Source organism: Microtus pennsylvanicus, chromosome 15 (assembly GCF_037038515.1).
Source record: "Microtus pennsylvanicus isolate mMicPen1 chromosome 15, mMicPen1.hap1, whole genome shotgun sequence".
NCBI lineage: Eukaryota > Metazoa > Chordata > Mammalia > Rodentia > Cricetidae > Microtus > Microtus pennsylvanicus.
This window is the reverse complement of record NC_134593.1, coordinates 8,818,443-8,841,917: the sequence shown is the minus strand read 5'-3', so window position 1 is coordinate 8,841,917 and position 23,475 is coordinate 8,818,443.

Sequence of the window (23,475 nt, the reverse complement as noted above, 5' to 3'; positions counted from 1 at the left end):
TAAATAAAGCTTGTCTGAGGATCAGAGAGTAAAACAGCCCCACTGGTCAGCCTTACAGACCAGCTGTCTTTGTTAATGATTGGTGAATATCTGAACTTGTTCTGATGGTGGGAATTTAGAAGGGTGAGTGGTTTTTTATTTTATTTATTATTTGTGTATGTGTATGTGTGTGTGTATGTGTGTGGCAGGTATGAATATACTTTCTTTTCTTTCACCTTTGCATAGGTTCCAAGTCATATGGTTAGGATGTACACATTACACAATTATAGCCATGGTGCCATCTTACCGACCCAAAGAGTGGATTCTTTTTGTTTGTTTTCTTTTGTTTTTGTTTTTCAAGACAGGGTTTCTTTGTAGCTTTAGAGCCTGGAACTAGCTCTTGTAGACCAGGCTGTTCTTGAACTCACAGAGATCCGCCTGTCTCTGCCTCCTGAGTGCTGGGATTAAAGGTGTGTGCCACCAGTGCCCAGCTGAGAGTGGATTCTTATTCAAGTTGACGACAGAGCAGCATTGGAGCAACAGTGTGCAGAGAGAAAACAATGTCACCAACAGCGGGGAGCTGGAGGGCAAGGCCAGCATAAAGTGGGAGCCTTTGGGACCTGAGGAATCCTGAAGAGAGGGTTTGAGTTTTGGTAAGAGGGTGTGAAGTCATCCTAGCTCGAGCTGAAGTAGGTGTGAAATCTCTGTCATATCCGAATCACACCCCTCCAGACCCATGCTGACATGACTCATAATTACAGATGGACAGGCAAATTGTTCCCACTTGCTTGGACAAAAACAGCCCAGCTCAGGGCTGACTAGGGAGAGTGCCGTGGAGGCAAAGATCCTTGCTGCTCATTAACACTTTATAGCTAATTTTCTTAAGATGATATTTTGTGAGAAGCGATTCCTCGTCTTTTAAGCTAGTGTTGGCCGCTATGGAGGACTGATTGCAGTCACTCCCTAGCTTGCAGGAATGAACATGGTTCTTGGGCGAACCCACCTAGACATATCTGGTACTTTGGAGGGTCTCGACAGAGAAGATGGTGTTCTGACTAATCTCAAGGTCATGGCTGATGGCCAGAGGTTACCAGGATTTGCTGTAGTTACTTAAAATGCTGGCTCAGGAGGAGGTGCCCCTAGGGAATTACATAATACCTCCAGCAGCTGCTGTGGGGATTTCAATTGGAGCTGGGTTAGACGAAAATGGTTTTAGCATTGCCTCCTGTTGTCTGAGGATTGTGGGCACAGTCTCCAAATCATTTAACTCAACAAGGCTGTGTGTTAGAAGCGGGACTAACCAATTACTCAGACTTGTTCCCCAAGGCTACCATGGCATGTAAGGGCATCCAGAGACTTGGAGCCAAGGCTAGAAGCCTGTGTTTAAGGGCTGGCTCTGCGAAATACAGGTTCCATGGATCTCAGCACAGAGAAATGGCCTTTGGAAAGGTTTAGGCTGCATTGTCTTATTATTCGCTGCTCCCCTCTCTTCCATGGTTAGAAATCAAACTTAGGCCCTTGTGGATCTAGGCAAGCATTCTGTCATGGAGCTACATCCTAAACCCCCATACTGGATTATCATTTCAAGCCTTGCCTTACCTACCCTACTTAATTGTCTACCTGTATGTCTTTCTAATCTATCTACCGACCCATCGATCATCTATGTGCGCCGTTGGATAATCCCTCTCTGTGCTGTGAATCTGTGTTGCTCTCATTGGTTGATAATAAAAGATGATTTGGCCTATAACCAGGCAAAATAAAGTTAAGTGGGAAAAACCAACTGGAGATAGAGGGGAAAAGAGGGTGGAGGCAGGGAGAGAGATGGGGCCCGGCCACTGGAGGAACAAGATGTACTAGAGAACAGGTAAAGCCACGAAGCCACATAGCAACATATAGATGAATAGAAATGGGTTAATTTAAGTTGTAAGAGCTAGTTATGTTTGTATCTATTGTCTACATTTTATGCATTGTACATCTGCCTGTCTTTCTATTTAATTTACTTTTTGTTGTTTATTAAATACATTTCTAATAGCAGTGTCTGGTTAAGCAGAGCGAGTAGAGGGGACGAAGACAAACAACATCCTCTGGAGCATTTCTGCCTTTGCCTGGCTCATACTGCCCTCTGGTTCCTATGCTCTGACTCCATCTACCAGCTTGAGGCTCTGCTAAACTGGCATTTTGGGGCAGCAGGAGAGCATGGTGAGGAGTCACCAGCACCGGCTGCTTGCTCTAGACAAGAGTGTGTCCATTTTGTCTTGAGCGAGTACATCCTGGATGAGAGCCAGTCCCTTCTGGAACATGTCCACAGTGGAAGCTGCATGCAGTCTGTGTTCCAGGCATTTGTCAAAATGAAGTCAAGATGGACCACATAGCCTCCCACGAGGCTGTGAAATTGGAGAACTAGAAGCCTCCCGGCAGAGCTGGTCTCCGAAAGACCGCTTAAGCTGGGTGACTAAACTCTGGCTCTTCCTGGCTTTGAGTGAGCTCGTGTGACTGGGTGGCCTACATAAAAGAGCCACACATCTGTAAATTCCACAGTATTGAGCTCCCCTGTGAACCAGGCATGCCAAGACTGCATGTGGAGTGGGGCCTGAGCCCTCGCTCATTCTCACTGCTCAGTTACAGTGGCTTTACACTCCTCCGGTGACCTGCAAGTCCCACAGGCCTTCCAGGGCTACCCTGATGCTTACTTCAGGGAGCAAGCTCTCAGGGGACCTCTGAGGCTGACCTGGAGTTGGCTGAAGGGTAACACTCCCTGGTCCTGGCTAGAGAAGCAGGGTGTAAAGAATCGTGTTTCCCTGCTTCCTGTAAAGGATTTTGAGAAGTAGGGTGGGAGCAGGTTCTGATGATGGAGCCTGGGAGTCTTCACTGTGGGCTTGAGAACCCAGAGAGGTGCAGTCAGGCCTAGAAAACTGATCTCAGAACAGGGTGTGATAGAGGCCAAGTCATGGGTATAGTGAATGGGTCAGAAAGCATGGGTGCTCAACCCAAGCAAGGAGGGATAAGGTTGACATTCAATGTGAGTGCGGCTAGACTCTCCTCTATCCCCTTACCCAGCACAGCACTTATTAAAAATGTATTAATTTGAATTAAAATTTTCATAGACAATCCTATAAGTCCTGTCTTTAGGTTATACCATCTTACATTGAAGCAAGACTAACAAACCTCTTCAAGCTGAAGCATGAAGATGGGAAGACAGACGCATCATTGCCTCCATCTGCCACCAGGTTTATGATGACCTCACTGAAGTCTTCACAGAATTGCAAGAGGAGCCAGGGTTGTCCACCAGCAGATAAGGAAGCGGCCAAAGAGAAGAGATCTCCTAATTTCACGCAACCATGTGTAATGTGGAGGCTCTGTGCATGGGAACCCAGGTTTGTCTAATTCAAAGCACAAATCTGCCTCCTTTTGGTCCTTTCCAGGAGCCTTGAGGACAGAGCTCACACCTCTGCCAGGCATGTGCTCACAATACTGGGCTGACCTCAGGAACCAACCAGTGTGTTTGAAGAGGGAATCCCTGAAGAATGAATGAATGAGGGACAGAGCTGCATCTTTATGTAGAATGATTTTGTGATTTAGAAAAGATAAGTTTTAGCCAGGTTTGGTGGCACACACCTTTAATCTGAGCCCTCGGGAGGCAGAGACAGGTGGATCTCTGTGAGTTTGAGAGCAGCCTGGTCTACAAAGTCCTAATCAGGGCTATACAAAGAAAACCTGTCTCAAAAAAAAATAAACCACCAACACAAAAGATTAGTTTTATTATTTATTTATGAGTATGTGTGTGTATTTATTTGGCTGTATATGCAAGCACAGGCAGGTGCCCTTGGAGCCTAGAAAAATGCATTGGCTTCCTAGGAGCTGTGAACCATCAGACATAGATGTCAAGAACTCAGCTCAGGACGCCTGGACAAGAAGCAAATGCTCTTAACTGCTGAGCCATCCCTCCAGTCACAGTGAAGGTTTTCTAAGGAGTTCTCAGTTTTGGGGTCCACGTGCATAATATGTGTGGAGTGCTGGTTTCTTTTCTTGTTGCTATCACCAAATACCTGAGCCCCCCCCCCAAAGCAACTTAAGGAGAAAGGAGTCATTTTGGCTTACAGTTCTAAGGAACACAGTCCACCACGTCAGGGAAGCCAATGTGTCAGGGATGTGAGAAGGCTAGGCATACCACACTCAGAATGAGGAAATGGGAGTGATGGATGCTGCTATTATCCTGCTATCTTTCTCCTTTTTATTCGGACCAGGACCCCGACCCATGAAATGGTGCTGCCCACATTGAGGTTGGGTGCTCCTGTCTCAGTCAGTCCATTCTAGAGTTTCCAGCACAGACATACCTGGACATTTATCTTCTAGGTGACTCTGAGAGCCTGTTATGTTGACAATCAATATTCACCATTAAAGATGGAAGCTCAGTTTTTGTGGTCTTATCAATAAAATGCAAAGGGCTCATTCTCTATTTCTTTGCTGTTCCATACACTACAGATACTGTGTTAAATTTTTATAGTATGCCTGCTACCTAAAGTCTCCCTGCTGTTTAAAACAGTTTAGATCTCCAAAAGATCACAGCAACAGCAAAGTGGATCAAAAGCAGGCATTTTTGAGTATTTCCCCCGACTGCTTGAGGAATAGCTGAGACGGCGACTTCCTTTTTCTTAGCCTCCCAGAATCTTTCCAACTCTCAGACTTACCACAGCTCTCATCTTGACAGCAACTTAAAGTCTTCCAAGGAAGACAAACATCTTCTACAATCAAAAGTCTATTTGCTGTATATATAGAAAAAACCTGCCTCCTGAGGACGAATCTGGCAGCTTTGTTGATAATCTGTTGTAATGAGCCATGTTACATAATTAAAAGAATCTTTTTTCTTAACTGCATTTCACTGCTAATTAACCTTTTATACATTCTACAGTGGACATTTTAGGTTGAATCATAGATGTAATTGTGTCGTTTCTCTGCAAAGAACAGTTTATGAATTATTAATTAATATTAAATCTGCTGATTAAAGGCTAATTCATAAGTAAACATATTACAGCTCACCGTGGATTACTCTTTAGAAGCATTCTTTTGTAATTTCTGGGGTCCCCTGTTCCTTGCTAAACATCCAAGATAGAAACTGGCCACACAGATTCCAGCAATAAGAGCGATCCATTTCGAACTCTAAGTTGTAACTACAAGCCTTTTGCATTTCAGTTGCTTTAGTTACACAGCACGAGAAGGGGCAGAAACACTGTGGAAAGGTTTTATGTCCTTTCTCTTCCTTCTTCTCTTGTTTCCTTCCCTCCTTCCTGCCCTTCTCCTCTACCCTCCCCTCCCTTTCTCCTCTGTCTTGCCTTTCCTGTATTTCATTTTAGTTCTTTTCCTCTAACTCAGAACCCTGCACCTGCTAGGTCTGTGCATCCCCAACCCTTTTATATTTTCTAAGATGTCAAACTGGAGAAGGGTTCTCTTGTAGCAAACAGGCAGCTCTGAAGAAGGAGAACAAAGACACATAGGGGAAATATAGACCGTGTACCCGAGACGTGACTCTAGGGCAGGATGACAAAATCTAGGTCTCAAGCCAGTGGCGGAAGAACAGTTTTCAAAGACTTTATGAATGACTTTCTTATCGGCCACAAAGGATGGAGTTAACGAAGGTCTGAATGTAAGAAAATCCTGGGGTGTACCAGGCATCCACAAGTCTTATATCCACTGATATACACCCAATGCATTCTTTAGAATGCCAATTGAATGAAAGTAAATCAAAAGAAAGGAGTGACCTGATACCCCTACAGCAGAGAGGTTTATTATAGAATTGTGGCAGAGTATAAGAAGCGGTGGCTGCAAGAGTCCAGACTGGGCCTTGCTTGCAGTCTGAGCAGACCGGCCATGAGGGGGGGGGCAGAGAGTGGAGAGTGGGAAGGCCAAGAGGCCGGAAGACCAAGAGAGCAGTAGGTCAAGAGGGTGGTGTAGCCAAAAATGACCGAGTTACATAGGAGTAGAAGAGCTGCAGGGAGGGAGGCCCAGCTCTGCAGCTGGGCCAGAGTTCAGGGTAAGGGGTCCTGCTGTGGGAACTCCTTCAGCCAACAGTCTCTAAGATACTGGCCCACTTTGGGTGTGGTCTCTTGTACTGTAAATGCAGATGTAAAAGCCTGTGTGGGCCCCTTGGCTGCTGGATATAGGTTCCAGTTCCCCACATATGTAGAGGACTGTGGATCATTACTCTTTCTGTGAGTTTACCCCAAATAAATAAACCTTTGTCAAACTCTATTCTTGGCTAGTGTGGAGCTTTTTCTGTACCTAAGCAGGATCCTGTATGCCAGGTACTGGCCTTGCTGACAGTGGTGGTCACTGTTTGCTTTGATATGCCAGCCAATAAGCACCTTAATTAGACTTTTGTCCTATATTTAACACCTAGCACCAATGATGGGGCTAAGTAAGCAGTGTGTTGCAGCCAGAATAAAAGCAAGTTTGACTGGAGGGCAGGGCCCATGTTTGAGATACAACATGAGTCTGATGGAATGGGGAGAATAGATAAAAGGTCCCTGCTGTAGAAACCAGAATGCTTATGTTAGACAAGGATAAAGTTCTGTCTGACAGAGCCATCAGCTCTGGATAGAATAGTAAGAAGATGACAGGGACATGTGGAACATAACAGGTTAGTGGTGAGGTAATGAGATCTGGATTAGGAGGAAGAAATCAAGAGCAGAGATCAGGGTATGATAAATGATCGCACCCTGGGAATGGGAAAAGTGATGCAGAATGAAACTTGGAGGCTGGAGTTCCTAGAAGCACTGGCGGGTGAAGAGCCAATGCTAAGATAACTCAATGCAAAGACAACTCAAGCTACAGCTCAAGATAATGAGAAATTAGTGCTAGAAATCAAAGGCATGGGGTGCGTGAGCGTGAGTGACGTGACATTGCCCTGAATACTACAGCAATAATGGGTATAGATACCTCCAAGTATGTATCCAAATCATCAGAGCCAGCTTCCTTAGAGACACCTTCATGCCACAATGGAGTTTTATTCAACCACAAGGAAGAATGAAAACCTACCATCTGCAGGAACATAGATGGAACCAGGGAGCACTATGTTAAGCGAATAATCTTGCAGTCAGGAACCACCTGCTTTCTCTCATATGTGGCATCTAGGAGGGGAACAGGGGAGGCATGGGACTACAAAGGAGGCTCCTGAGGATGTGGAACTGGAAATGGATGATGAGGAATGGTAACAAAGACATATTATATGCATAAGGAAAGGCAATGGGGATGGATGTGATGTAGACATGTTATATGCATGTGTGGAAAAAGTCGCAGTGAAACCTTTTAAACTTATATAGAGTTTAAAACAGAACCTAACGGTCCTCACAGTCTGGGCTGGCTGAAGGCATCCACAGGCCCATCTGGCTCCTTGTGGCAGCAGGCGGGTCAGTGCCGTTATGATGAGCAACCCTGTGGTGATGATAAGGGAGGGAGAGCGAAGCAGAATGGTTCGCGTGCTGGGAAAGAGGCAGCACGGAAGGAGGAAGGCGGTGAGGAGTGGGCTGATGTAGGAGGCCTTCCTGCCACCAAGGGCCATGTCTGGGTCCGTGGTCCTACCACAGCCAGGATCTGTGTAGTCATCCATGGCCCATGTTGCCACCAAAAGCCACAGGATGCTAGGATCTGAGCTGCCATCTGTGGTTATTTTGGTATCCGTGGGCTGTACTGCTGTTAAAGCCAAGCTGATTTGAGTAGCCTGTACTGACACGGGGGGGGGGGACATGATGACATCTGAGCCTGACCTGCTGCCAAGGGCCATGTCAGGGGTCTGTGGCCCTACAGAAGCCTTGGTCTGTGTTGGTGTCCATGGTTTCAGTAACCACTGAAGACCATGCAGATGCCCGGGGTCTGGCCAGCCACCTGACTCTATGTTGGTGTCTGAAAACCATGGTGCCACCAGAGTCATGCTGATCTGGGTGGCCTGTGCTGCCGTCTGGATGTCATGGTGACATCCAGACCCAGTCTGCAAGGTCATGTCTGGGTCCACGGCCCTACCATCACTAGGTCCTGATGGCATGGGCCTAGGAGAGCTGGCTCCACACCTTGCCTGAGTGGGCATGACCCCAGGGGCCCAGACTGACCAGTTCAGCTACCACTCAGATCCACATCCTGGGCCTTGGTTGGCTCACCCTAATCACTACCCCATCTATGCTCTGCTGGAGCACACAAAGGGATTGGTCCCATGGATCTCCATTACTCAGGGTTTCTGTGAGCTCCAGTGTACCTGAGCCCTTGAACGAGACCAATGGCTCATTGCAGTGAACATTTGTGGGTGGGGCTGATTGCACAAAAGGGTGCCCTGTGTGGCACACTGCAGCTCCTTGTGCCGCCAGGACACCTGAAAAGGTGTTGGAAAGAGAGAGGAGCAAGAAGGGCTTGTTTGTTGTTTATTTTATTTTGAGCTAATTTTTTCCTTTTTTAGGGGGATGATGCAGGGGTGAGGAACAGGCACGGAGGGGCAGAGAGGTGAATGAGACCAGAATGCATGATGTGAAATTTCCAAAGAATTATAATGACGTTATTAAGAAAAACCCAACAGAACCCAACAAGAAAGCAAACATAGACAGCAAAGAGTGACACCACCTGACAGAGCCAGGTGACGATGAAGACGTGAAGACTGTTTCTGTCATGACGTTACAAGGTTGTTGCCCAAGCGAGTCCAGAGAAGTAGTCACATCCCTCATCCTTGTCTCTGTACCACATGGACACATATGTTCTTAAGCTTATCTTCCTCATTTGTCTAGATTCTGTTGTGAAAGATTCAAGGGAGATAGACATGGAAAAGGGAGGTCATTTGCTTCTCGTTCTCTAGTTAATGGCTGTAACAGAAACACGACTCGACATGATAACCATTAGGACTGAATTCCCCGAGTCTGAGAATCGATGCTCTTTGGTTCCATTAAGCAACGCGAAGCTTCTGGACAGAGCCCGTTGCTGGGCTTCCTGCATCCCAATAGTTGTTTTAATGTCAAGTTTTAAAACCCTGTTGTTGGGATGGTCACACTCAGTTTCAGCCTCGGAATGTGACAGCTAGCCCCAAGGAAGCCTTGATGCATCTGGATTTGGTTACTCTAGCCTCTGTTCAGGCTTGCATTCATTTCATCTCTGAAATCTAATGAGCTAATCCAATAAAATTATAAAGGATTCTAACCTGCCCAACACTTAATCAGCTTAGTCTAAGAGAATTAAATCAGAGCCCTAGGTGTGTGCTTCTCATTCAGATGAAGTCTCACTCGGGAAGGCATTATTTGGGAGGCTGGGAGAATATTGCATCAATTTTCAAAGATAAACCAAGAACATGGCAGGATAGTGGCAATTTCATGGCTTTACAGATTTATGTGAAGTCCAGGGCAGTAGGAGAGAGAGACTGATTGGAGAAAGGCAGGGTAGAAGGAAGGGAGGGAAGGAGGGAGAGACAGGAGATCTGATGTGTCATGTGACATTGGGATTGGGAATTACTGTGTCTCACCATTTGCAGAATGGAACAAGATAACAGAACTAACAAAGTGGAATGGTAATGACTAGAAGACGACACCCATTTGCATGTGTATACTCCAGCCATGTGTGTGCACGTGTGCATATATGTGTATACTCCAGCCATGTGTGCACGTGTGTATATATGTGTATACTCCAGCCATGTGTCCATGTGTGTATATATGTGTATACTCCAGCCATGTGTACACGTGTGCATAGATGTGTATACTCCAGGCATGTGTGCATGTGTGCATAGATGTGTATACTCCAGGCGTGTGTGCATGTGTGCATATATGTGCATACTCCAGCCATGTGTGCATAGATGTGTATACACCAGCAGTGTGTGCATGTGTGCATATATGTGTATACTCCAGCCATGTGTCCATGTGTGTATATATGTGTATACTCCAGCCATGTGTGCACGTGTGCATAGATGTGTATACTCCAGGCATGTGTGCATGTGTGCATAGATGTGTATACTCCAGCCATGTGTGCATAGATGTGTATACTCCAGCCATGTGTGCATAGATGTGTATACTCCAGCAGTGTGTGCATGTGTGCATATATGTGTATACTCCAGCAGTGTGTGCATGTGTGCATAGATGTGTATACTCCAGCCATGTGTGCATAGATGTGTATACTCCAGCCGTGTGTGCATAGATGTGTATACTCCAGCCATGTGTGCATAGATGTGTATACTCCAGCCATGTGTGCATAGATGTGTATACTCCAGCAGTGTGTGCATGTGTGCATAGATGTGTATACTCCAGCCATGTGTGCATAGATGTGTATACTCCAGCCGTGTGTGCATAGATGTGTATACTCCAGCAGTGTGTGCATGTGTGCATATATGTGCATACTCCAGCCATGTGTGCATAGATGTGTATACTCCAGCCGTGTGTGCATGTGTGCATATATGTGCATACTCCAGCCATGTGTGCATAGATGTGTATACTCCAGCCGTGTGTGCATGTGTGCATATATGTGCATACTCCAGCCATGTGTGCATAGATGTGTATACTCCAGCAGTGTGTGCATGTGTGCATATATGTGCATACTCCAGCCATGTGTGCATAGATGTGTATACTCCAGCCATGTGTGCATATATGTGCATACTCCAGCCATGTGTGCATATATGTGCATACTCCAGCCATGTGTGCATATATGTGCATACTCCAGCCATGTGTGCATAGATGTGTATACTCCAGCCGTGTGTGCATGTGTGCATATATGTGCATACTCCAGCCATGTGTGTATATATGTGTATACTCCAGCCATGTGTGCATATATGTGCATACTCCAGCCATGTATGCATAGATGTGTATACTCCAGCCATGTGTGTATGCGTGTATATACGTGCATACTCCAGCCATGTGTGCATAGATGTGTATACTCCAGCCGTGTGTGCATGTGTGCATATATGTGCATACTCCAGCCATGTGTGCATAGATGTGTATACTCCAGCCATGTGTGCATGTGTGTATATATGTGCATACTCCAGCCATGTGTGCATAGATGTATATACTCCAGCCGTGTGTGCATGTGTGCATATATGTGTATACTCCAGCCGTGTGTGCATGTGTGCATAGATGTGTATACTCCAGGCATGTGTGCATGTGTGCATAGATGTGTATACTCCAGCCGTGTGTGCATGTGTGCATATATGTGCATACTCCAGCCATGTGTGCATAGATGTGTATACTCCAGCCGTGTGTGCATGTGTGCATATGTGTGTATACTCCAGCCGTGTGTGCATGTGTGCATAGATGTGTATACTCCAGCCGTGTGTGCATGTGTGCATAGATGTGTATACTCCAGCCATGTGTGCATGTGTGCATATATGTGCATACTCCAGCCATGTGTGCATAGATGTGTATACTCCAGCCGTGTGTGCATGTGTGCATATATGTGCATACTCCAGCCATGTGTGCATAGATGTGTATACTCCAGCCGTGTGTGCATGTGTGCATATATGTGCATACTCCAGCCATGTGTGCATAGATGTGTATACTCCAGCAGTGTGTGCATGTGTGCATATATGTGCATACTCCAGCCATGTGTGCATAGATGTGTATACTCCAGCCGTGTGTGCATGTGTGCATAGATGTGTATACTCCAGGCATGTGTGCATGTGTGCATAGATGTGTATACTCCAGCCGTGTGTGCATAGATGTGTATATATGTGTATACTCCAGCCGTGTGTGCATGTGTGTATATATGTGTATACTCCAGCCATGTGTGCATGTGTGCATAGATGTGTATACTCCAGCCGTGTGTGCATGTGTGCATAGATGTGTATACTCCAGCCGTGTGTGCATAGATGTGTATACTCCAGCCGTGTGTGCATGTGTGCATATATGTGCATACTCCAGCCATGTGTGTATAGATGTGTATACTCCAGCAGTGTGTGCATGTGTGCATATATGTGTATACTCCAGCCATGTATCCATGTGTGTATATATGTGTATACTCCAGCCGTGTGTGCATGTGTGCATATATGTGTATACTCCAGCCATGTGTGCATGTGTGCATATATGTGTATACTCCAGCCATGTATCCATGTGTGTATATATGTGTATACTCCAGCCGTGTGTGCATGTGTGCATATATGTGCATACTCCAGCCATGTATGCATAGATGTGTATACTCCAGCCATGTGTGCATGTGTGTATATATGTGTATACTCCAGCCATGTGTGCATGTGTGCATATATGTGCATACTCCAGCCGTGTGTGCATATATGTGTATACTCCAGCCATGTGTGCATGTGTGTATATATGTGTATACTCCAGCCATGTGTCCATGTGTGTATATATGTGCATACTCCAGCCATGTGTGCACGTGTGCATAGATGTGTATACTCCAGCCATGTGTGCATATATGTGTATACTCCAGCCGTGTGTGCACGTGTGCATAGATGTGTATACTCCAGCCATGTGTGCATATATGTGTATACTCCAGCAGTGTGTGCATATATGCGTATACTCTAGCCATGTGTGCATGTGTGCATAGATGTGTATACTCCAGCCGTGTGTGCATGTGTGAATATATGTGTATACTCCACCCATGTGTGCACGTGTGCATAGATGTGTATACTCCAGCCATGTGTGCATATATGTGTATACCCCAGCCGTGTGTGCATTGACTAGAGGACTATGCCCATCTGTATGTGTATACTCCAGCCGTGTGTGCATGTATGCATATATGTATGTGTACTTGAGAAATGTCTGTTGCAAAAGTGTACATTGTCATTTTAATATGTCGCTAACGGCTTGTGCTAAAATATTGTACGTCTATTATAATTAGGTATGTGATTAGACATCATTTGTACTTTTACAATAATGTTTATATACTTACCACATATTCAAAATAAATAGATGTAGCCCCAAAGAATGGGGGGAAGTCTACAGAGCCCTGAGTAGACCTGTTTGCTCTATACTGGCAGACAGGCTTCAGGAGGTGAGACAGACAAATGCAGCGTTGATAGAGGCTCATTGTAAAGAGCACAGCTGTGGACATGGTTCAGAGCCTAGTGAAGGCGGTCTTCCGAGTAAGCATGGAAGAGTCAAGCCATGCCTTATTCCAGCTGTGGATTGTTATGTGTCTCAGACTAGACAGGGAGGAACACTGGAGGGCCTTAGGCTTGTGACGATACTGGAAAGCTTTTATCACTGGCCTCAGGATGGGCTAGTTACTCTAATTCCTTTTGGACAAAAGCAGGCTACTCTACTAAATTTAGAATCCATTCATAGTCAGAGAGACTTCCTGATCCATCCATCCATCCATCCATCCATTTATCCATAGATCAATCCATCCATCCCCTCATCCATCTACCCATCCATCCATCCATCCATCCATCCATTCATCCACTCACCCACCCTCCGACCCATCCATCCATCCATCCATCCATCCATCCATCCATCCATCCATCCATCTATCCACCTTCCCACCCACTTACCCAAATTGGATAGTTGAACACCTATTCTCTGCCCTGAGTCAGGCACCCAAAATACAGCTGGCATGCATCACCATTTCCCCTTCCACTGCGGTGGGGAAGAGGACCTTAGGGGCTGCAGGTGCCGGGAGCCACTGGGACACAGACAATAAGCCCTAGCTGAAGTGGATTCCGAGCTGCAGAGCCTGAGCTACAGAGGCTGTCCATAGCAGCAGCACATCCAGTCCAGACTGAGAGACCTGGTGACTGGCTCCTTGTTTCCTGGAAGCATTCTCTTGAGATAGCTTCACCTTCCATTTCTTTTATAGCTCAGGATCCTATTGTAGCCCTTGGGCCCAGGAGCTATTTTAAACTTGTGACTAAGCACTGTCAAAGTAACTGGCATTGTGTGGATATTTGCAAAAGCAGATGGTCCTTCTCAAAAGGAAGAGCTGACTGGCATAGGAAAAAACAGAGCAACAGTGGCCTGAGAATTTCCTTGCTGCATCTGCAAGTCGTTGATAGTTTTGGTTATGTTGTCATTCATTATGGACGTCCTTACAGCATCTGCGAGAGTGTCTCAGTGCCTGTGCTGTCTTAGGTGCGCAGTAATGGCTCTGTGGCTCGGGAGTCAAATGTCCTTTTGTGAGTGACACCTGTCTTCCAGAGTTGTGCGGTGCACAGCCCGCACCAGGGAGCAACAATCCTTAGACTCCTTAGACGAGAGCTTTACATTACAAAAGAGACATTTCACTTCCCTACCCCACTGTAGATCAGGATCCAATAGAAATATTGTGGAGATGAGAAAACATTTGGAACTTATTATCTCTCTTTTTTTTTCTATGATCCCCATCTAATGAGCTCAGCAGCTCAGATTTGTACCTGTGTTCTGCATCTGGGATCCTGGGCAAATGTATCTTTACTGAGCTTCCTCCATAACATAGTGATGTGAGAGAAGCTTGAAGTAGTAAAATTAATGCTATGAAGCATTTCCTGATAAACTCGCTTAGGAAATATTAAGTTGCACAATGCAGAATTTAGCTAAAGGAGCATTCCTGCAATATGACGGAGAAAATATTCTATTAATCAGACTTGTTTAAACTGTCAGAATGAGAATTTCGTGCCACAGTTGAAGTTTAGGGTTGCTGAGAAAGTTTCTACTAATGTTAATTCATGAAGGTTGACCTCCAATTAGGCTCCATGCCTATAACAGAAGGAGACCTGACTTAAAGCTGGCCAGTTGACCCATCCCCATACCAAAGGACTTGCCTCCAAGGGGCAGCTCCAAGTGGGCAGCACAGGGTCACAGCCACTTTAAGATTGGGTTGCCACGAGGTCCGCTGTGCTCTCGTTAGGAAAATCACAATTCTGCAGATGGGCAAGAAGCTGTTCGGAAAGAACACCACCATTGTTCTTAGAATTAATTCTGGCAAGATCCTTGCTGTGCAGATCTCCCATTGTGGTGAGATTTCGTTTGTATTTTAATAAATAAAGCTTGCCTGAAGATCAGAGAGTAAAACAGCCACACTGGTCAGCCTTACAGACCAGGCAGCAATGATACACACCTTTTGTCCCCGAAGCCACACTAGTTTGCCGTAGAAACCAGGCAGTAGTGGTGCATGCCTTTAATCCCAGCACTAGAGAGAAATATAAGATGCACTCCATCTGCCCTGCAATCTCCTTTCTATCTAAATTGTTCAGGGTGTAACCTGGGGCTGGGACCTAAAAGAGATTTAATAATGACACAGTATATGGAATGGAGAAACCTGAGGTGCATAGAAGTTAGTGAAGCCTTCTATTCACACGGCCGGTTCCTCTTTGAGCATCAGCTAAAGTGACTAAGGCTGTGCCATCTTGCCCTGACTCTAGTTTGACTTTACTTAGTTCTCAGACCTCTAGCCCCACACCCCAACAGTCACATCTACTTTGGCAATGCCCCTGGGATTTCCATGACCCTGGCCATGGTTCAGATGTATTAACCAAAATAACTAATGCTTATATGCACTAAACACAAACTAAAGCAACTGAAGAAGGTATAAGTAAAAAACAGTCATATTATGTCTATGTTTATCCGAAATCCAATGTTTCAAGGCTGCTCTGAGCCTCACCTAACATTTGAAATTGTGATTTCTCCTTTAGAAAGGCTGTAGCCTGAGCTTTGGCACCAAGAGACTTTGAGGCATGATCCTGTTCTTGGTCAACGACCAAAATGAAAGGAGTCAAATCTTAATTGGTTTAATTACTCAGTTGTCTGTATCTTTCTGGTGTGCATTTATTACATTAGCCAGAGATGGACCAATGCTAAAATTAAGAGATTTTCCCTTTATTAATCTCCACTGTACAAGTGATTTCTCCCTGGGAAAGAGATTGGTTCTCTAGCAATAGGATTGTACTGTCGACACTTAGCACTATATGCCAGGGAATCCACCTGTGCTTTATGTATGTTCTCTAATTTAATACTAATACCATACCAAAGCAATATTCTTATTACTTCATCATCAAAATTGGGGACTTAGGGGTCAAGATCACTCAGTCAATTAATTTCCTTTTGTAAAGATTTATTTTATGTATGTGAGTGTTTTGCCTGCACATATATATGTCCAGTGTGCTCGGAGGTCAGAAGAACCATGGGATCCCCTGGAACTGGAGTTATGGATAGTAGGAAGTCACCACGGGGAGGCCAGGAACTGAACCTGGGTCCTCTACAATAGCAACAAGTGCTCTTGATGGCTGAGCCATCTCTCCAGCCCTTTTGCCACTTTTTCAAGGGCAAGCACTTGTCCAAGTTCATTTGACTCACACACCCCCGAGCTTCACTGTGCCAGAAGCCGACCACCTAAATTGATGTGTTGCTGTCCCTGTTGATAGCAAGTCATTACTCTGGTTTTTTAATGTATTTAGGATGAGCACTGTTGCTACTCAGATTTGCCTTGAGTGCTCTGCTTTAGTGAACAAGTAGCAGCAACTCCTTCAGTACTATAACTCCTAAGAGTTATGTGGTTCCAAGAAAAATTTCATTTGCTTTAAACAAATTTTATGTTGAAGGTAATATTTTTCCTTCATCCTTCAAGTACGATTTGAATCTACAGAATATCCCCACTCCCAACACACACCACACACACACACACACACACACACACACACACACACACACACACACAGAGAGTCAACAGAAATAAAATGAATTTAAAATACTAGTTTCCTCCCAGGACTACTTCTCTGTGCTAGCAACAGGAGTTACTGAACGTCCAGTAGCTACTTTTGAGAGTGTTCCTTCTCCAGCAGCCTGGAACACCACCAGGAGCTATTGGAGATTTTTAAAATTACATCAAGATAATCTAATCAGTGGTCTGGGCCACTTTTTTGTGGAGAAAAAGTGTACGAAGGAGTCCCTTTCCTCTCCCAGGCAGATGTGCTATGAACCCCCTGTGGAGTGCTGGGTGTTTGGAGGCTGAACTTAGAGCGCAGGCGTCCAGATACAACGTCCTGTTTCCTGGACCATGTTCAGAGCGGTGCTTGCTTGCTTGTTTGAGATTAGTTACTTTGTATTCAGAGTAATGTCTTGTTATCTAATTTTTTATTTGTTTTTATATACTATTCACCAAGTCGACTTTTACTGAATCATATATTTAAATAAAGTCAACTTCCACACAGAGGTTCAACATTGAGTAATGGCAGGTTTTCACTTAGTTGGTTTGTGCGCGCACGTGTGTGTGTGTGTGTGTGTGTCTGTGAAGGGATGGGATCCAGGACCTTGAGCATGGTAGGGAAGTGTATCCTTAGACTTCACATTTTTATTATGATTATAAAAGTAATACATATTTGTTATCCTCACTTTTGATGTGTGAAGACACAAAGAAAAATAAAGATACTCATAAAGTCGACCCAAAAAGAACTTGTGTGTGTGTGTGTGTGCACATGAGCACTTGTCTGTGTGCCTTTGTCTGCACGCATGTGTCTGACCCTGGGTCCCTAATCTCTGAGCAGTTTGGCAGCTCCGTTTCTTTTCTTGTCGTAGCACTCCCACAGACTCACTGTCTCGCTGTCATGCGCAGTTTTCCTCCTGCAGGTTTCGAGCCAGAAAGGGCAAGTCCTGCAGAACTAAAGTCTAGGCATAGCAGAGCACTCCTTTCCTTTCCTCCCTCCTTCAAGGGGCTAATTTTTCTAGTGCTTGAGGAACAAGACTCTCACTTCCTCTAGCTGTGGGCTGAGGTCTGTTCCCAGCTTCTTGGGCTGCTGGCTTTTTTTTCAGCTGTGGTCCCCAGGCCCATCTTCCAAGTCAGGAGTGGTGGCCATTGCCCTTCTCCCACATCTGTCTCTCTGCAGCTGGAAACCTCCTGGCTTTAACCGTTCCTGGGATAAGATTGGGCCGACCTGGGTCTACGCTACTCCACACTTTAAGTTCCACAACCATCTGTATACCTGCAAAGTCTCCTTTCTCATCCAAGGCACCCTAGTCATGGGTTCTAGGACGAGGAAATGGGCATCTGTGAGGAGCTTGTCCCTCGACTGCGGAAACAGTCTTGTGTGTATCCATCCACAGAAACGGTCTTCAGTCAGACATGTGCAGAGTCTTTGTTTCTGCACGCTTCTCTCATTATTCTAGAAGAGGTGCCCGTGAATCGCACTTAGACAGATGATAACGAGGACTGGAAGATGGTTCAGTCCACAGAGCTTTCCACAGTAGGTGAGGCCTTGAGTCTGGACTCCAGCGTGGCACCTTAAAAAGCTCAACTTTGGAGAGGTGGAGATCGGCAGGTCCCTGGGGCTCACTGGCAAGCTAGCCTAGTTAAATCCCTGGGCTCCAGGTTCAGTGGGAGATCCTGTCTCAGGAAACAAGGTGGGGAGTGATTAGGGATCAACACTAAACAACATGCATGCACACACATGACCACACAGAGAGACACACTCTACCTGCTACCTACACAGGGACAATAACCATCACATACATTTTAACAAAGGCAGAGCAGGCATGTATTGTTTTTTCATTTTTATTTATTATTTTTGTTAATTGAGAAAATCATGTTTATTGACTCCACTAAATTCTACACACACTTTGAAAATGACACTTCAAAGGATGTATAACAAATATTTATCATATAGGATTAGAGATGGGAAATAGGAAACAATACAGCATGATCTATGTCTCTGCCTGCGGCATCAGGAGTGCTAAGGATTCCCATCCACTGGGTGTCTACTTGGTCCCTCAGTCACTGTGTGTTCACAATGACGCGTGATGTTGTGACCTGACCGTAGTCAAGCACAGCGGTGGCCGAATGCTTCTTGTAGCGCCATGCTTTTCTGCAGCTCCGTGTTACTACGCAGTGCAGCTGACAGCTGATGGCAGATGAGCGCTTACCCCACACTCCCTGCCAGCGCACTCCCAGCCCCCCCTTTCTCGTGCTAACTACTCATCCTGGGACTAGGGGGATATGCTGGGTGGTGGTGCACACCTTTAATCCCAGCACTTGAGAAGCAGAGGCAGGTGGATCTCTATGTGTTTGAGTTCAGCCTGGTCTACAAGAGCCAATTCCAGGACAGGCTCCAAAGCTCCAGAGAAATTCTGTCTCAAAAAACCAAAAAAAGGAACCAATGTGGTTTTTCCTTTTTAAGTATTTGTAGTTGTATGTTTCTAGGTATGTGTTTGTAGTTGTGTGTTTGCAGTTGTGTGTTTGTAGTTGTGTGTTTGCAGTTGTGTGTTTGCAGTTGTGTGTTTGTAGTTATGTGTTTGCAGTTGTGTGTTTGTAGTTGTGTGTTTGCAGTTGTGTGTTTGCAGTTGTGTGTTTATAGTTGTGTGTTTGTAGTTGTGTGTTTGCAGTTGTGTGTAGTTGTGTGTTTGCAGTTGTGTGTAGTTGTGTGTTTGCAGTTGTGTGTTTGCAGTTGTGTGTGGTTGTGTGTGTAGTTGTGTGTTTGCAGTTGTGTGTTTGCAGTTGTGTGTTTGCAGTTGTGTGTAGTTGTGTGTTTGCAGTTGTGTGTTTGTAGTTGTGTGTCTGTAGCACTCATGATCATTTCTCAACACACTTTGCTTTAAACCTAAGCTTTCTAATCTATGAGCAGGGCTATGCTTTGGTGTGCAGTGTTCTGGTTCTGTAACCAAGTGTGGAGGAGTCCTTGTGCCTCCGTCCTTCCAAACCTCAAGCGACTACAGCATTATCGATCATCTGCCTGTCACAGGCACTGGCTGCATGCCTCTCCTGTTGCCTGTTTGACCATTGCATCTCCACGGCGGGAAGCTGAACTTGCCTCCTGGGATGACAGAGGACACATTTTGCACCTCTTGGATTCAATGTTTCTGCCTCAACTGGAAACTTTGAATGTGAAAGTCAATTTGCTCTTAAAATAAAAATGTCTGTTGCAAAGAGAAAGAACAAGAAAAGCCTTATAAACAAACCACAGCTCCAGAGCAGGCCTTGCACACAGCTCCCAGGAGAGACAGGCCTTGCACACGGCTCCCAGGAGAGTCAGGCCTTGCACACAGCTCCCAGGATAGACAGGCCTTGCACACAGCTCCAAGGGAGTGCTTGCACACAGATCCAGGGAAGTCCTTGCACACAGCTCCCAGGAAAGTCCTTGCACACAGCTCCCAGGAGAGTCCTTGCACACAGCTCCCAGGAGAGTCCTTGCACACAGCTCTCAGGAGAGTCCTTGCACACAGCTCCCAGGAGAGTCCTTGCACACAGCTCTCAGGAGAGTCCTTGCACACAGCTCCCAGGAGAGTCCTTGCACACAGCTCCCAGAGGTGGCAGACCTTATACACAGTTCCCAGGAGTGGCAGAAGCATCGTGGGTATAACATGCAAAGACAGAAGTAGAAAAGAATAATGACAGCAATGCCTGTAATTTACTTGGCTCTAAAACTGGAAAAATATTTGAAAAAAGGGAATTTGCATTATGTGGAGTTGGAAAAATAATGTCTGGCCTTCCGAGCACGGTCAGGAACTGCTGTGACAGACTCAATTACCTCCTTTTCAAAGCAGTCGTTACACACATCTTTAAAGAAAGATCTTGGAATTTGCATCTCAAAAATTTATTTTTTATTCAAGAAATTTGCTTTGTCTAAGAAAAATCTGGTTATGTTGGAATTTTTGGAAATAAGTACACTAGTTTCCCCCATCTTGAGCCAAGATCTTTATAAACTTATAAGAAAGTACCTTGTACATTTTCTTTATTTTGTTACAGTTCCAGATTTTCGTTTCTAAGATAGCATGAAAAGAAACAACCCAGACCGTGGGCATTGTATGAAGCTGCGGCTGTGTTTCCAAGGACAAGCAGTGGCTAGATACTGTGAAGTTAGTGACTAACATGAAAAGAAGCCTAGCAGGAGTGAAGAGTGACTTCAGGTGACAAGTCAAGAGGGGAAGCCGATATTGGATCAGCCGATTCTTGCTTAAGAAGTGGTTTTCCGTCTGTTGTGTAGAGATTATTCCAGAGCTACTTTTGCCTGAAAAGCAGGAGGGTCCAAGCATGTAGATGTGCATGTGTGGACTGTGGTGGAGAAAGCAGGAGAGATTTGGGTGAGAGGTTCCTGAGGTCCTTCATGCACTGTCTTTAAAACAAGGCCTGGGATTTAACGCTAAGCACTTTCACCTTGCTCCGCCCTTCAGTCATGAAATGGAGGGGTAGAATTTCTAGAAGCTGGCAGCAGACAGGGACAGGAGATGCTAGAGAGCTCCAAGGGGAACACAGCAAAGACTCATAAAAAATACAGTCACCCCATTCCGAGTTAGAAGAGACATGGGGTCACAGAACTTCTGTAAGCGAGAAAGGGACGTGCACGGGCACGCTGGGAAACAGCTGTGGTTTCTCAGAGTTACATGTGTGTTTCACATGACCCAGCAGGACACTCTGGAAAACAACCGATGGTTTCTCAGAGATACATGCGTGTTTCACATGACCCCGCAACAATATTCTTGGGTATTTGGGAGGGAAATGAAAGTGTGTTCAAAGGTTTGTATGTGGATATTCATAGCAGCTTGGTTCACAATGGTCAAAACCAGAAACAATCCAGTTCACCAGTGGGCAAATGGATGATCTCTAATTTTTCCATTGGAATGATAGAACACAGCTTAGTAATAAAAACAGAATGGTCTATTCATATGTGTGATGCCGTGGATGAGTTTCAAAAACACTCTGCTGTGCAAAAGAGGCAGACATGAAAGATGATATACAGTCTGTTTCCATCTGGAGGAACTCTGGGAGAGATGACGCTAATCTATAATAGATGGGACTGAACCGATTGTATGGGGCTGGAAGGGGCGGTAAATATTGATTAGCAAGGGGCACAAGGGAGCCTGTTTGGATGGTGGACATTTTCTGTATCTTGATTTAGAGGGTAGTTACCTGAGAGTAGCCATTTGTCAAAACTTGGCAAACTATGCCAGAATGTGTCTTCCTCATGGTAAGCAAAGCATACCTCCGACAAGATGGAGTTTCACAACGCGGTTACAGGATGAGCCGAGACGATGATGGTTCACACCCTCTTCTCTGAATTTACAGATATTACGTCAAGACGTGAAAGCATCTTCTGATTCCAGCTGATTGCTCTGTCATTGGTGAGTGAACTGTTAAATAGTTAAAGTGGAAGTCAGGACCACGAGGGGTGCACCCACCCACTGTGACAGCGGAACTGATCTATTGGGAGCTCACCAAGGCCAGCGGGACTGGAACTGAATAAGCATGGGATGAAACCGGACTTTCTGAACGTGGCGGACAATGAAGGCTGATGAGAAGCCAAGGACAATGGCACTAGGTTTCGATCCTAATACACGAACTGGCTTTGTGGGAGCCTAGCCTGTTTGAATGCTCACCTTCCTGGTCCTGGATAGAAGTGGGAGGACTTTGGACTTCCCACTGGGCAGGGAATCTGGACTGCTCTTCATTCAAGAGGGAGGGGGAATGGAGTGGGGGGAGGGGGAGAGGGGTAGGGGAGTGGGGGAGGGAACAATGTGTGCAAGGAGGGGGAGGGAAATGGGAAATGGGGAGGAGGCGGAAATTTTTCTTTGCAACAACTAAAAAAATAAAATAAACAAAAAATAAAAAAAAATAGTTAAAATCTCTGGGAGGGAGTTCCATTTACTTGAAGAAGTTTCACTTGAAGAATTTCTCTCTCTCTCTCTCTCTCTCTCTGGTTAAGGCAGACAATGAAAACAAGAAACACACTGCTTTCATTTCTAGACTTATAGGGGATGGTTTCATTGAGTCAACACTGTCTGGTTCTGCCATGTTGTGTGTTCTGGGAGGAAAACATGGCCGGCCGTGACTCATCTAGACCAACTGTCTAGTAAAAGACAGTTGTCATCCGAGCAGTGGGGTCTGTAAACGGTGACAGCAGCTAAGCTCTTGTTTGCCAGCATCTCAGGCAGAGACAGGACCAGCAGAGTGATTGACATGCCATCCCATTTCATCCCCACAGTAGCGTGCCTTCCAGAGCTAGCTCCCTATATTACAGGAAGCACACCTGAGCTGGGAGGTGTTTTGCCTCCTGCCCAAGAGCATAGCATTGAGGATCGATATTGCGGGTTGCTTCATACTTATGTACCACAGCCCAAGGATAACGCATGAGATGATGACAGGGGACCACCGACTTGAGACACTGAGAAAACATATCCGTTTATGCAGCCGGTCCAGAACCCCCTCCATTGCCGAGTCAGCCAGAGAAGCACTAGCTCTTCCTCAGCAAGCAGGACTGCTACTGTCCCTACCCGCAGTCCCCTCCCCACTCGGCTCTCCCACAGTCCTAGATCCCACAAGTCCTGTGGCTGACATCCTGCTCCCCCGAGGGGGGGGGGGCTGCAGATCTGAATACCGCTCTTGGATTTGTGTCTCTCATCTTGTCGCTGATTAGCCCTGACTCTTCCTGGCAAGGCTCCTGCCGGGCTATTTCTGGAAACAAAAATTCATTACACACATCCTTATTGATTTTCTCTCTTCTTTGCTTATTACTAAGATGCTTTCCTTTTCCCCAACTCCCCGAAGAAACAGTGCTGCAATTACTGGAAGCTTCTCTCCTCCTAGAAGCCTTCCAAAGACCAGAGGGCTTTGGGGCCCCTGGCAGTAGGGGGCTGCCTGCCT